The 14,318-nt window shown below is 49.1% G+C and overlaps 1 protein-coding gene across 3 annotated transcripts in view; it reads left to right on the top strand.

Annotated features, from left to right (window-relative positions):
• Positions 1-14,318, top strand: part of PIGM (phosphatidylinositol glycan anchor biosynthesis class M) — a 190,729-nt gene that overhangs the window by 12,775 nt on the left and 163,636 nt on the right. For 2 of the 3 annotated variants that reach the window (XM_069219465.1, XM_069219463.1), the window contains exon 2: positions 10,378-10,514. The exons of the other annotated variant lie outside the window; for it this stretch is intronic. The gene's annotated coding sequence lies outside the window, so the exon portion shown is untranslated. The remainder of the gene's footprint in view (positions 1-10,377; positions 10,515-14,318) is intronic. 3 annotated transcript variants of the gene reach the window in all.

The following is a 14,318-nucleotide window of genomic DNA, read 5'->3' as shown; positions in this document are numbered from 1 at the left end:
GTGAAACCAATGCTGGATCCCAGAAACCTAAACATTTCTGAAAAGTAGACAAAATTCTGAATTCAGCAATGGGTAATTTGTGTAGATCCTACAAGGGTTTCCTGCAGAAAATAACAACTGAAATAAACCAATATTGAAATTGAGGTAAAAAAACAGCCATTTTTCTCCACGTTTTACTCTGTAACTTTTTCCTGCGATTTCAGATTTTTGAAATCAATATACTGTTACGTCCACTGGACTCTTCTGGGTGCGGGGATATATAGGGCTTGTAGGTTCATCAAGAAACCTAGGTACCCAGAGCCAAAAAATGAGCAGCACCTTGCAGTGGGTTTTCATTCTAAACCAGGCATACAACAATTCATTTGGTGAAATATAAAGAGTCAAAAATAGTTATCAAGAAAAGCTTTGTGTTTCCAAAATGGGCACAAGATAAGGTGTTGAGGAGCAGTGGTTATTTGCACATCTCTGAATTCTGTGGTGCCCATACTAGCATGTGAATTACAGGGCATTTCTCAAATAGACGTCTTTTTTACACACTGTCTTATATTTGGAAGGAAAAAATGTAGAGAAAGACAAGGGGCAATAACACTTGTATTGCTATTCTATGTTCCCCCAAGTCTCCCGATAAAAATGGTACCTCACTTGTGTGGGTAGGCATAGTGCCCGTGACAGGAAATACTCCAAAACACAACGTGGACACATCACATTTTTCTACAGAAAACAGAGGTGTTTTTTACAAAGTGCCTACCTGTGGATTTTGGCCTCTAGCTCAGCCGGCACCTAGGGAAACCTACCAAACCTGTGCATTTTTGAAAACTAGAGACCTAGGGGAATGCAAGACTGGGTGACTTGTGGGGCTCTCACCAGGTTCTGTTACCCAGAATCCTTTGCAAACCTTAACATTTGGCTAAAAACACTTTTCCTCACATTTCGGTGACAGAAAGTTCTGGAATCTGAGAGGAGCCACAAATTTCCTTCCACCCAGCGTTCCCCCAAGTCACCCGATAAAAATGATACCTCACTTGTGTGGGTGGGCCAGTTGCCTGCAACAGAATAAGGCCAAAAACTTGTAGAGATAGAGGGGATAGCACAGCGAGTTGATAAGCACATATTTTTCTTTTATACATCTTTAGGCTGACTCTGCTTTGGGGACCCACACAAGTGAAGTGTCATTTATTTGGGAGACTGAGGGAAACGCTGGGGAGTAGGAATTTTGTGCTGGAGCGGTGATCCTACCAAGAAAAGTCAGGAAAATATGCTTTTTAAAGCACATTTTGAGATTTGCAGAGGAGTCTGGGTAAGAAAATTTTGGGGGATCCACGCAAGCCACACCTCCCTGGACTCCTTGGGGTGTCTAGTTTTTAAAAATGTCTGGGTTTGGTAGGTTTCTCTAGATGAAGGCTGCACCCACGACCAAAAACATAGGTGCCCCCTGCCCCCCCAAACACAGGTAGTTTTGCAATATCATTTTGATTTGTCCACGTACATCCATGATGTGCCAAACCCAAAAATTGTGAAAAGAAACGCACATAGGTTGTGTGAAAAAGACCCCTCACCCACCAACCAAGTTGGTGGCATGCTTCATCATCGGGGTCCCACCTGAGACACCTACAGTGTCACAAGTGTGCTGCGACGCCTGATTACAGCAGAGCAGGTTTTGTCATTTGTACCACACATACTGGTTGGATTGGGCACAAGGGTGAGTGATGGTTCAGTAGATCAAATTTTATTAACAAGCGATTTCACAAAAGTGAAATGCACTGTTAATAACTTAAAGGCCAAAAAATTGAACCAATGACTCTCAGCTCGTGAGCTTTAAAGCCGCGTCAAGGCACCAACCGTTTTACAGTCCATTCACACACCTTTCATACATGACATGCACAAGACGATTCACGCCGCCAGCCACGGGCCCAGCACATTACAGCACTCGCATTGACAGAGAGCGCCACTCAAGGGCCCATCACTTACATACGCCCACATACCTGATACAGCAGTCACACTAGCTGATGGGAGTGTGTGGACTGACGTTTGGCTGGCATCGCCAGCCAAGCGCCACCCCAAGCACACTGCGAGCCAAGCGCCACCCCAAGCACACTGCGAGCCAAGCGCCACCCCACGCACACCGCCAGCCAAGCACCACCCCACGCACACCGCCAGCCAAGCGCCAACCCACGCACACCGCCAGCCAAGCGCCACCCCACGGACACCGCCAGCCAAGCGCCACCCCACGGACACCGCCAGCCAAGCGCCACCCCACGCACACCGCCAGCCAAGCGCCACCCCACGCACACCGCCAGCCAAGCGTCACCCCACGCACACCGCCATCACTTTATATTCCAATTATAAACAACAAAGAAACCACTAACTAATTATAAAACAAGTACAAAACTACAAACACAACAGCTCTAACCAAATACATGACAGTAATGCCAACTGCGAAACTGAACATACGAAAATATAAAATAGGCTTTTTACGCTCACGGCATTCCCTCAAACGTTTTTTTTTGTGTGGTAATTTCTGAAACAGCCGGGCACACACAGCCCAGGCTTTGAAGGGCAATCGGGGCAGTACATCCGGCTCTCCCTCCGGATACCTCTTCGGGCACATACTCTTCATTTCTTAGTGGGTAAGTCTTTCTTGGGAGTGGGAGGAATATGGTCTGGAAAGTGGCGATCTTTCAATCTAGCCACTTCCTCCACCACTGCTACTCTAGGGACTCTTGCCTGTTCCACCACAATAAGCCTCTCTATCATCGACTCCTGAAATTTAACAAATGTCATCCTTGATTCAGGTGATCAATCCTTGAACAAAATAAAGGCATTAAAAATTGCCAGATTAAATAAATGTAGGGACAACTTTTTATACCACACGTAAGACTTACACAGAGCAGTGTAAGGTTCCAACCTCTGATCTACTCTATCAACACCACCCATGTGCCTATTGTAGTCCAAAATGCATGCAGGTTTGCGCACTTCCTCAACCTGGCCCCAAACAGTCACAGGGGAAGTACTCTCATCATGGATGGTAGATAGCATGTACACATCCCTCCTGTCTGAAAATTTCAAAACTAGCAGCTCATTATTCCGCAAGGCACTGCACTGTCCCCTCTCAAGTTTTTTACAGACAAGCTCCCTTGGATAGCCTTTCCGGTTAGAACGGATTGTGCCACAAGGAACGTGTCCACTCTAAACAACTCCTTGAACATCTGCACTCCAGTGTAGAAATTATCTACGTACAAATTGTGACCTTTGTTAAACAGTCATCTACCAAGTTCCCACACAATTTCTTTGCTAACTCCAAAAGTGGCTGGACAACCAGGAGGGTCAATACTGGAATCCCTACCAGTGTAGACCCGGAAATTATACACGTATCCTGTACCGCTTTCTGACAGCATATACAATTTAATCCCATACCGTGCCCTCTTACTAGGAATGTACTGCTTAAAAACTAAACACCCCTTGAAGAGGACCAAAGACTCATCCACACTTATCTCTTTGCCTGGAACATAGACCTCTGAAAACCGATCTACAAAATGATCAAGGACAGGTCTAATCTTAAAAAGATGGTCACAATCAGGGTGATCTCGTAGCAAGGCTAAAGCATTGTCTACAAAATGTAGCATACGAAGAAGAAGCAAATAGCGATTACGAGTCATAGTTGCAGGAAATATAGCCGTTGCCATCAAGGGACTAGTAGACCAACAAGAAGCCAGTGATGGCTTCCTTATCAACCCCATCTAAAAAGTCAAACCTAAAAACTTTTTCATCTCTTCAAGATATGTGGGAACCCAATGAGTAGCTCTATACTGAGGCCTAAGTCTGGCAGCGTTGTCCCTCAAATATTGCTCCGCATACACATTAGTCTGCTCCACAATCTCTTCCAAAAATACATTGTCCATAAACAAGTGAAAGAAATTGACAGGCAAAAAGTTTTCCGTATTGGCTCTACACCCTGGGAGACCAGTAAATGCAGGTAACTGTGGCTGCTCCCTGTTTGGGGCAATCCAGGTGTCAGGTCTTCTAATGGGAAACCCTTCAGCCCAAGGCTGCTGCACTCTTGGCACATCAATGTCCTTCATCTGCACTAAGAGTGGCTTCCTCATCAGAAGAATCCTCTCGGACAGAAAACTCACTGCCAGAATCTCTCACTTCCTCCTCTACCTCAGATGCATAGTCAGTCTCGTAATCATGGTCTGAAGACGACTCAAAAAGCATGGCAACAACCTGCTGAGCGGTCACTCTGCGGCTAGCCATCATCCTCACTAACAACAAATGGATTGCCAACAACCACGCTGACATCGTCAGATTGCCGAGGGGAGTGGTCAGGGGTGGAAGGGGAAGGGATTCCCCTTCCATCCCCGACCAGAGTGTGTGGGTGGGGGGCCCACGCCTGTGGGCCTGGTGCAGGACGAGGTGATCTCGTCCCAGGCACACAGGAACATGTGCTGGGACGAGATCACCTCGTCCAGGGCACCCAGGAGGTTAAGAGAGAGATGGGTCGGTACGCCGAACAGTGTTGCGAAGGAGGTTTGGTCTTGGGGATCACCACAATAGTGGCCTGGTCGATCCCAGAAGGGAAACAGCCTGTTTTTTCCACTTCCTCGTACATATTTAGCAAGTGAGGACCCAGGATATCTCTGCATCTACCGTATAGCTCTGCCGGGAAGCCGTCTGGGCCGGGTGTCTGACCTGGTGACAGTTTAGCTATCGCATTGTTGATCTCGACGAGGCTTAAGGCATCGTCCTGGCTTTCCCTGGTCACTTGTGAAACCTTTGGGAGGACAATGTCATCCAGGAGAGGGGACTCCCTTTTGGCCTGCGGCCGGGGGCGCTCTGCATATAGTCGTGCATAGTAGGAGGCAAAGCTATGCGCGATGTAACCTGGCGTCCTGGAAAGAGATCCCGATTCATCGGCTATTTCAGAGATAATTCTATCTGCTAGCAGCCGAGTGGCTAGCCAATGTAGGAGTTTCCCATTCTTGTCCCCCCCCCCCCCAGCCGTACACCTGGGCTGCTGATGCTCGCCAGAGATGTTTCGCAGTTTCCCGCAGTAAATGTCTAATCTCATCTTTGACCATGGTGAGTTTCCTCAAAATGGAGGCTGAGGCGGAGGCCGCATGTCGGGGCTCAAGTCGCAACGCCCTAGCCTCAAGCTCTGACACCCGTGAGTTGCGTGCACGTTCCCATATGCGAAGGAGATGCTTTGCGTGTCCCCGGAGAGTAGCCTTACAGGCAGCCCAAACTGTGCCCGGCAATTGCACTGACCCTAAGTTTTGCTCGAAGTAGTGATTAAGATGGTCTCTAACGGCTAGGGTGTACTCGCTGCCCTGCAGGTGCCAAGCGTTCAAGCGCCGTATCGGGCGCTGGGCAGGGTCCGCACCTCCCAACCAAATTTGTAGTGGTGTGTGGTCTGAGACCCCGTGCGGCAGTATCTCAGCCCCGTTGACACTGGCGATGTCTAACGCTGGCATGAACACGAGGTCAATTCTAGCGTGTGTCTGATGGGCTGCTGATGTGTGCGTGTATTGTCGCGTCCTGGGGTGCCAGATTCTCCAGACCTCACACTGGCCAAGACTCTCAGCCCAGCCACTCAAGCTCGACGCCCGGCAGGAATGGCTGGCGGATACGGTACCCGAAACATCTAGCCTGGGGTCTAGGACCGAGTTGAAGTCTCCCCCTATTAGAATAGTCCCCTGGGGGGGTCCAGAGAGCACCTGGCGGAGTGAGAGTAAGAAGTTATCAAACACAGTTGGGGGGCGTAGGCACTTACGATGTTAATCGGCAACCAGTGGAGTGAACCAGTCACTACAACAAATCGTCCTTGTGGATCGGACTGGGTGGCAGTAACCACCATGGGCAATAAACGATGGAGTAGAATAGCCACCCCCCCTGGAGCCCCTCGAGAATCCCCAGTGGTAGACCTTGTCATATCCTCCTCGCGCAAGCATGGGGCATTTGGTGCCAAGCAGATGGGTCTCCTGTAATAAAACAACTGAGGGGGCGTACCTGCGAAGCGTGTTACACTGCGGACCTCTTGATCTGGTCTAGGAATCCATTCACATTCCATGAAAGGACTTGTGTCAGTGAAGGCTACGCGTGGAGTACAGTGGTATAGTGGAATGTCGAGTGCCTGTCAATGGGCCTAGGGGCGCCGTCTCAGACAAAGGGATAAATTAAAAGAACAATAAAGGAACCTTATTGAAACATTGTTGCTTAACCCCTCTATGAACTTCCCACCCCCTAACTGCCCCCACCCCATACTTCCAACCCGGAAGCATCTGTCGCTCAACAATCCAACCAAAAAAACACAGCCAGATGGACTTTCATTGGAGTGGAGTGGTGGACCCCTCCATTCAGATGGATCATCTGTAATCAGTAGATGGAAGCCAAAGACTATAGGTGGTAAACAATAGGCAGAAAGTATTAAGCAATAGGTAAGACCCCGCTCTAATCCGCACGTGTTTGTGCCAGGCATTATCAGTCATCCCTGAGGTACATCAGGGAAGAGCCGTGTCTCTACAGTCAGCCGAGTGTAGGAGTTTGACTCAGACGATACCCTTCCATCGCACATGCTGGGTCCCGTATCTCCGAGGTATCTGCAGGATCCCTTTCTGTTTGGGGCCAGATCTTAGACTCACGTCATCTCCTACAGGGCTATCGGGGACCGCCCTGTCTCCCACGTCAGGACCTGGTGCACCTTCGTCCTCTTCGTGCACCTGTTCAGGATGCAGAGCCACGCCCCAGAGAGCCCCTTACCGGTCCAGGAGGGCCCCTCCGAGCCCTGATGCCTTGCTCTGTCAGCCAGTACCATGCCTTCTCCGGAGACTCGAAGAAGTAGGCCTTTCCACCCATAAGGACTTTCAGGCGCGCGGGAAAGAGGAGCATGTACGAAAGTTGCATCCCCCTGAGCTTTTGCTTGACGTGCTCGTACGATTGGCGTCGGGTTTGGACCTCTCGAGTGTAGTCCGAAAATATCTGAATTTTGTGGTTGTCCCAGTGGAGGTCGGTGCAACGCCTGGCTTCCTTAAGGATATTGTTGCGGTCCTTGAAGTTCAAGAAACGTGCAATCATCAGTCTTTTCGGGCCACCCTGGGGGGCCGCAGGGCCAGGGCCCTGTGCGCCTGCTCGATTGCAAACCAAGGTGAAAGAGTTTGTTCTGGCATCCAGGATTTGATCCAGTGCTCTAGGAACTCAGGAGCCCGGTTTTCTTCTGCTCCTTCCGGAAATCCAATGATGCGCAGATTATTACGTCTGGAGAGTTTTTCCGCATCTTCGGCGCAGCGGTGCAATTCGCCAGTTTGAGTTTGCAGTTGGGCCACCTTGGTCCTGAGATCCGCTAGGTCGTCTTCTGTTTGAGAGACGTGACCCTCCACCTCTGTGATTCAGCCTACTGCATTTCTGAGATCTTGCCTTATAAGGCCCATGTCCTCTCACACTTCCCCGATCTTGGTTTCTACGGCTAGTTGCGATGCCTGGATAGCCTGAAGGATGGCATTCACCCCGTCCGGGGCGGGTCCCCCTGATGCCATGTCTCCTTCTCTCAGGGAGGTTGCTGGTGTGGTAAATTGGTCAATCCTCTGTTGGGACGGCGTGGGCTGTCTGGCAGATCTGTCCTTGCCCATATCGGCACGAGGGGTCAGGCGGGGTCCCCACCGTGCCGCATGTCGATCACACCTGGGCTCCTGACCATACAGTGCCTCCTTTGTGTTCGCTGATTCTCAGAAGGGACATCTCCCGGGGAGAGGAAGCCCCTCGCTCAGTCAGACAGTCTCTGTGAAAATCCTCTGGTCTGCAGATCCGTGCAGTGGGCCTCCACCCACGGGGCTTCTCTCCCGGTACGCCAGGACAGCGCTCCCAGGTGAAGCGGCGGGTTCTTGGGCAGTCCCTCTCTGGTCCAAGGGGCAGCTGACTCTGCCCCGCCTCACCCGATTCCAAACACAACTAGCCGGTGTCGCCAGGGGCCCTTCACTCCCGGAGACCGCTGTGGTTATGTTGCTCCCCTGAGGAGGGGTCCTCCTGGAGGCAGAGTGCTCACATCCGCCGTTGTCTACGACCTGGCCCCTCAGGCAGCGGGCCCTAAGCCACATGTCACATCCGGTGCCCCGCTCCTTCTCGGCATCTCCAGGGCCCCAGCCGGGCCTCCAGCTTAGGGGGGTGCCAGGCAAGTTGTCGCCCCACTCACCTCCTTTGGCAAGTCAGCTGCGGATCCTTCAATTGGTAGGGAGGACTAGGGCCCCCCACGACTCATTTGTTCCTCGTCAACGCAGGGGTCTGGTGTCGCCCAAGGCTTCAATCACCCGGGTTGGCACATTCGCTGCTTCACGGGCACACCACGCGTCAAGCCCGTCAGCGGCCGCTTGTTGCAGCGCAGCAGACAGGGTCGGCTCGTCTGCTTCCACTTCTTCACCCAAGGGGGCTGCACCTCTGGCCACGGCCTGGGACCAGTTCTCCTGCCCCGGGGGACCACCACTGCCGCACGTCAGGGCATCGAGTCTCGGGCCGGCTCCCAGAGTCCAAGGGGCCGGTCCGAGGTTGCAGATGCTCCGCCTTCTCGGGCGCCGCTGCCGCAGCCTCACGGAGCTCGTCTGGATTGCCGTCCGCCGGGCCCGTCCAACAGCCCCCTCCGGCCCACTTATTGCCTCTCTAGGTCGGCGTGTTCAATCCAGGCAGCAGCGCTGCGGCTAGGAGTGTGGGGAGCGGCCTCAGCTCCCAGCCGCCATTTTCCGGACGCCGATCCGGGCTCGATCACTTGCGGATGCGCAGTCACCGTCTCATCACGCTCACTAGGGTTGCCAGGTTCCCAGCTGGCCAGGGAACTTGCAGGAGCAATCGGGGGTGAATACTGGAACGGGATGGCAAAGGCTTCAGCAGGCGGATGACAGAGGGGTCCGGAGCACTCTTAGAGTGCGACAGCCATCTTGATGCCCGAAGCCACGCCCGCAATTAGTTACTTTTAAGACGGCAGTGTAGAACCAACGAATTTCATATGGGTGCATGTTTCTCAAAGGCCCTTACATTAGATTAAGTGCTGGAGGGGTGAGTGATACCTGTGCTTTTTCTTTATCTGACAGCGTTATACTTTCCTTTTTAGGGCTTAAAAATGTATAAAGATGTGATTACAAGAATTCCAGGGAAAATGTAATGATATCACTTACTGTGTGAGTGGCTAGTACTTTTAGTTTGCAACGCACTGAATTGTACTCATTACAATTCAGTTGATTACTAGTACATTTTTTTCCTAAAACCTTTGTTGATGGTGAAAGTGTTATTGATCCCGCTGCTCAACCATCTACCACATCTTGTATTCTATTTTCCAAGTGATAAGAGAGAGAAGATCCTAGAAAGTGGGTGGTATACTCAAGAATTGGAACTGCAAGTGAAATGAATAGGGCCTACGTCTTGCTGTCTTAATTAAAGAGAATTACAAAATAAGGCAAACAGCTGAGGGCACTATATAGGCCATTAGTTCAGATTTCAATATTTGGAGAAATGTTTACTAAACTGTATCTAGGCAGATAAACCTAATCGGATATTTCAGTCCAAATTATGAATATAGTGTTTTCAAATATTTCTACAATTAATGTTCAGAAGAAGGAGTTTTTCACGGTGTAAAAGGGGTGGTGAAAGCCCACAGTAAAAATAGGGTTAATTGTAAATGGCGATTGTTGCTAAAAAAACAACTAGGTGTTCTGTGAGCACGCTAGCCAAGTGAAATATTGTGGTAAAATGCATGAACAAAAGGAGGCATCGGAGAAATACAGTAGAACTATTTTGTACTTTTAAACGGCCGTTTAGGAAAAGGTACCTGATTCTTACTGGGTCTTTTATACTGAAGTGGTAATAGTGCATGAAGAACAAATAAAAATATTAGCATAGGGTTTAGCTTTTCAAGAATACAGTAATTTAACATTATTTAGAGCTCCTTGTTTGGAATAGGTGATAACTTGGTTGTTCACAACCCCCCTTCGTGAACTACTGAGCTCGGAATTTCCTGGGGAACCCATCCACAAATTTAGTCAGCTTTTCACAGGCAGAATTTGTAAGCAGAAAACTAGTAGGTCTTTGAAATAGTAACCCCATTTCGTATTCGAATTGACACCCTGATCAGAATGCAGCTGTATGTTTTTATTATTTCGTTTTTAAATTGTAATGTAGCAGATTATAGAACGGGTATACTTTAAAACACAAATAATAGGTCAGTGCATATTTGACTCTCCTGGGCTCAGAGATAAGCATCACTCTTTTTACTGTTGGAATATAATTACCCGAAAATTGTGCTCGGAGTTAACCTGCTTTTTGGATGTCTTTTAAAAATCAGTGTTGGAGTGCACAGTTAATTTCATATATCATTGTTTCTTTTATGTTATCCGCCAACAGGAGGACATCAGTATTAATGTACATCTAAAAAATGTATGGATGAAGCACACAATGAATACCAATTGTATGTAAACTGATTGTACAAAACAATAGAAGAACACAGGAAGTGGGCAGAAATATGGTCGTTTTTTGTGAATGTAAGTACTTATGTATCAATTACCTAGCACTAAGCACGGAAGCAATGTTCCTTGGTAGGCATGTAGACAAAGAGTACAGAGAGAGCGTAAAGATGATACTATGGAGGAATCATACAGTTGTTTGTGCATTTACATGTGGCACATAAAGCGCAGGCGAAAGTTGTGTTGGGGGGGACTGTTGGAGGTAGAGTAAGGGGTTAGTACAAGGACGCATCAATTGATGAAACTTCTATTCCTCTTGGAATTGGATGATGTGTTGAGGTGTGGAGCTTGTCGGATCTCGACTGACATAGTTGCAGATCGTTTTGCGTAGCAGAAGAAGCAGGTCTGCCCAACTTTGTTTCCTTCTTGCATGTCTTTGTTTCCAATCTAGAAAAAGGTTAACTCTAACAAGTTTTAGAGTGCTGATTTAGCGTGCTTTGTTTGTCAATCTGGACTGCTGGGGAATGAATGGAAACTTCTGTTGTGCACAAGTTGTTAAAACTAAAGTTTTTTTGTATCACATTTTTGTAAGGCTATTTTAGAATAACAATTATATTTATTTTCTATGATTTCTTCAGTGAAGGCCTCTTAAGAGCTTAACCTGTTCTGTGCCCAGGACGTAACCATTACGTCCTGGTCACAGAGCCTAGAGGGAGCGCTAGCGCTCCCTCTGTGGGGTTCCCACCCCCCACCTCCCCCAAGTCAGGGATGGAAGGGGAAGCCCTTCCCCTTCCACCCCGACCCCCCCCCCCCCAGCACCCCCTGTGACGTCAGCGCGCAAGTGCGTGCTGATTAGTCACTGGGTCTCCCCCATCGTGCTGGAAGCTCTGCTTCCAGCGCGATTGAAAGAGAAATGCTCAGCATTTCTCTTTAATCCCATGGAGGAGGCCCGGAGAGGCTTCAAAGGGAAGGTATTTCCTTCCCTTTGAAGTCTCTCCCAGGGTTTCAAAAGCCCACTAGACACCAGGGATTTTTTTGTTTTTTTGTTGACATCGACATAATGGAGCGACCCCTTGGGCAAGGGTCGCTCCCGCGGGGTCATTTCTTTGGGAAGGCCTTTTCTGCCCCCCCCTATTATTAGGCCAATCTGCCCCCAGGGGGGGCAGAAACCTCTAGGCACCATGGATTTTTTTATTTTTTTTTTAGGTGGGGAGCGACCCATTAGGCAAGGGTCCCTCCCCTAGGGGGCAAATTATATTTAGGCCATTTTGATGAGGCAAATCTGCCCCCAAGGGGGGCAGAAACCACTAGACACCAGGGCGTTTTTTTTTTTTTTACGTGAATTTCACGCAAGGTCGCTCCCTGGGGAGGGGGAAATTATTTTAGGCCATTTCTGCCCCCCTGGGTGGTAGAACAGCCTATTGTGATTAGGCTGATCTGCCCCCAAGGGGGGCAGAAACCACTAGGCACCAGGGATTTTTTGTTTTTTTTTTGTTTTACAGATGGGGAGCGACCCCTTGGACAAGGGTCACTCCCCTGGAGGGGCAAATTGTATTTAGGCCATTTCTGCCCGCTTTGGAGGCAGATCAGCCGATTTTAGGTCAGTCTGCCCCCAAGGGGGCAGAAACCACTAGGCACCAGGGATCTTTTTTTTTCGTCGTCACGCAAGGGGAGCTACCTTGTAGGCAAGGGTCGCTCCCCGGGTGGGGGTGGGGAATTTATTTTAGGCCATTTCTGCCCCCCCTGGGGGCAGATCGGCCTATTGTTATTAGGCCGATCTGCCCCCAGGGGGGCAGAAACCTCTAGGTGCCAGGGCAATTTTTTTTTTTTTTCTGTTTGTTATTTTAGAGATGGGGAGCGACCCCTTAGGCAAGGGTCGCTCCCCTGGAGGGGCAAATTGTATTTAGGCCAATTTCTGCCCGCTTTGGGGTCCGATCGGCCGATTTTAGGTCAATCTGCCCCCCAAAGGGGCAGAAACCACTAGGCACCGGGGATTTTTTTTTTTGGCGCCAATGTCACGCAGGGGGAGCGACCCCATAGGCAAGGGTCGCTCCCAGGGTGGGGTTTGGGGGGTAAATTTATTTTAGGCCATTTTTGCCCCCGGGGGCAGATCGGCATATTGTTATTAGGCCGATCTGCCCTTAGGGGGGGGCAGAAACCTCTAGGAGCCAGGGCAAATTTTTTTTTTGTGTGTTTTTTGTGTTTTTTTTTTTTTTTAGTGATGGGGAGCGACTGATTAGGCAAGGGTCGCTCCCCTGGGGGGCAAATTGTATTTAGACCATTTCTGCCCCCCTTGGGGGCAGATTGGCCGATTTTAGGTCAATCTGCCCCCAAGGGGGCAGAAACCACTCTGCACGGGGATTTTTTTTTGCCGCCAATGTCACGCAGGGGGAGCGACCCCATAGGCAAGGGTCGCTCCCAGGGGCGGTTTGGAAATTTATTTTAAGTCATTTCTGCCCCCCCCGCGGGGCAGATCGGCCTATTGTTATTAGGCTGATCTGCCCCCAGGGGGGCAGAAACCTCTAGGGGCCAGGGCAAATTTTGTTTGTGTTTTTGTTTTTGTTTGTTCGTTTTTTTAGAGATGGGGAGCGACCCATTAGGCAAGGGTCGCTCACCTGGGGGGCAAATTGTATTTAGACAATTCCGATTTTAGGTCAATTTGCCCCCAAGGAGGCAGAAACCACTAGGCACCGGGGATTTTTGTTTTGGTGCCAATGTCACGCAGGTGGAGCGACCCCGTAGGCAAGGGTCGCTCCAGGGCAGGTGCGGAGGTTTGGGGGGGGGTGTGGGGGTCAAATTTATTTTAGGCCATTTCTGCCCCCCCGGGGCCGGCTGAGCTAGAGGCCAAAATCCACAGGTAGGCACTGTTTTCTATGAAAAAATGAGATGTGTCCACGTTGTGTTTTGGGCCATTTCCTGTCGCGGGCGCTAGGCCTACGCACACAAGTGAGGTATCATTTTTATCGGGAGACTTGGGGGAACGCTCGGTGGGAGGAAATTTGTGTCGCCTCTCAGATTTCAGAACTTTTTGTCACCGAAATGTGAGGAGAACTTGTTTTTTTAGCCAAATTTTGAGGTTTGCAAAGGATTCTGGGTAACAGAACCTGGTCAGAGCCCCACAAGCCACCCCATCTTGGATTCCCCTAGGTCTCTAGTTTTAAAAAATGCACAGGTTTGATATGTTTCCCTAGGTGCCGGCTGAGCTAGAGGCCAAAATCTATAGGCAGGCACTTTGCAAAAAACACCTCTGTTTTCTTTCAAAAAAATGAGATGTGTCCACGTTGTGTTTTGGGCCATTTCCTGTCGCGGGCGCTAGGCCTACCCACACAAGTGAGGTATCATTTTTATCGGGAGACTTGGGGGAACATAGATTAGCAAAACAAGTGTTATTGCCCCTTGTCTTTCTCTACATTTTTTCCTTCCAAATATAAGAGAGTGTGTAAAAAAAGACATCTATTTGAGTAATGCCCTGTAATTCACATGCTAGTATGGTCACCCCGAAATTCAGAAATGTGCAAATAACCAATGCTCCTCAACACCTTATCTTGTGCCCTTTTTGGAAATACAAAGATTTTCTTGATAGCTATTTTTCACTCTTTATATTTCAGCAAACAAATTGCTGTATACCCGGTATAGAATGAAAACGCACTGCAGGGTGCAGCTCTTTTATTGGCTCTGGGTACCTAGGATTCTTGATGACCCTACAAGCCCTATATATCCCCACACCCAGAGTAGTCCAGCAGACGTAACAGTATATTGTTTTCGAAAATCTGACATTGCAGGAAAAAGAAGAGAAAAATTGATGTTTTTTTCACCTTAATTTCAATATTTTTCTTTTTCAGTTATTTTCGGTAGGAAACCCTTGTAAGATCTACACAAATT

This window comes from Pleurodeles waltl, chromosome 2_2, assembly GCF_031143425.1.
Source record: "Pleurodeles waltl isolate 20211129_DDA chromosome 2_2, aPleWal1.hap1.20221129, whole genome shotgun sequence".
NCBI classification, from domain to species: Eukaryota; Metazoa; Chordata; class Amphibia; order Caudata; family Salamandridae; genus Pleurodeles; species Pleurodeles waltl.
The sequence above is the reverse complement of the archived record's forward strand: the minus strand, read 5'-3'. Positions and strand labels throughout refer to the sequence as shown.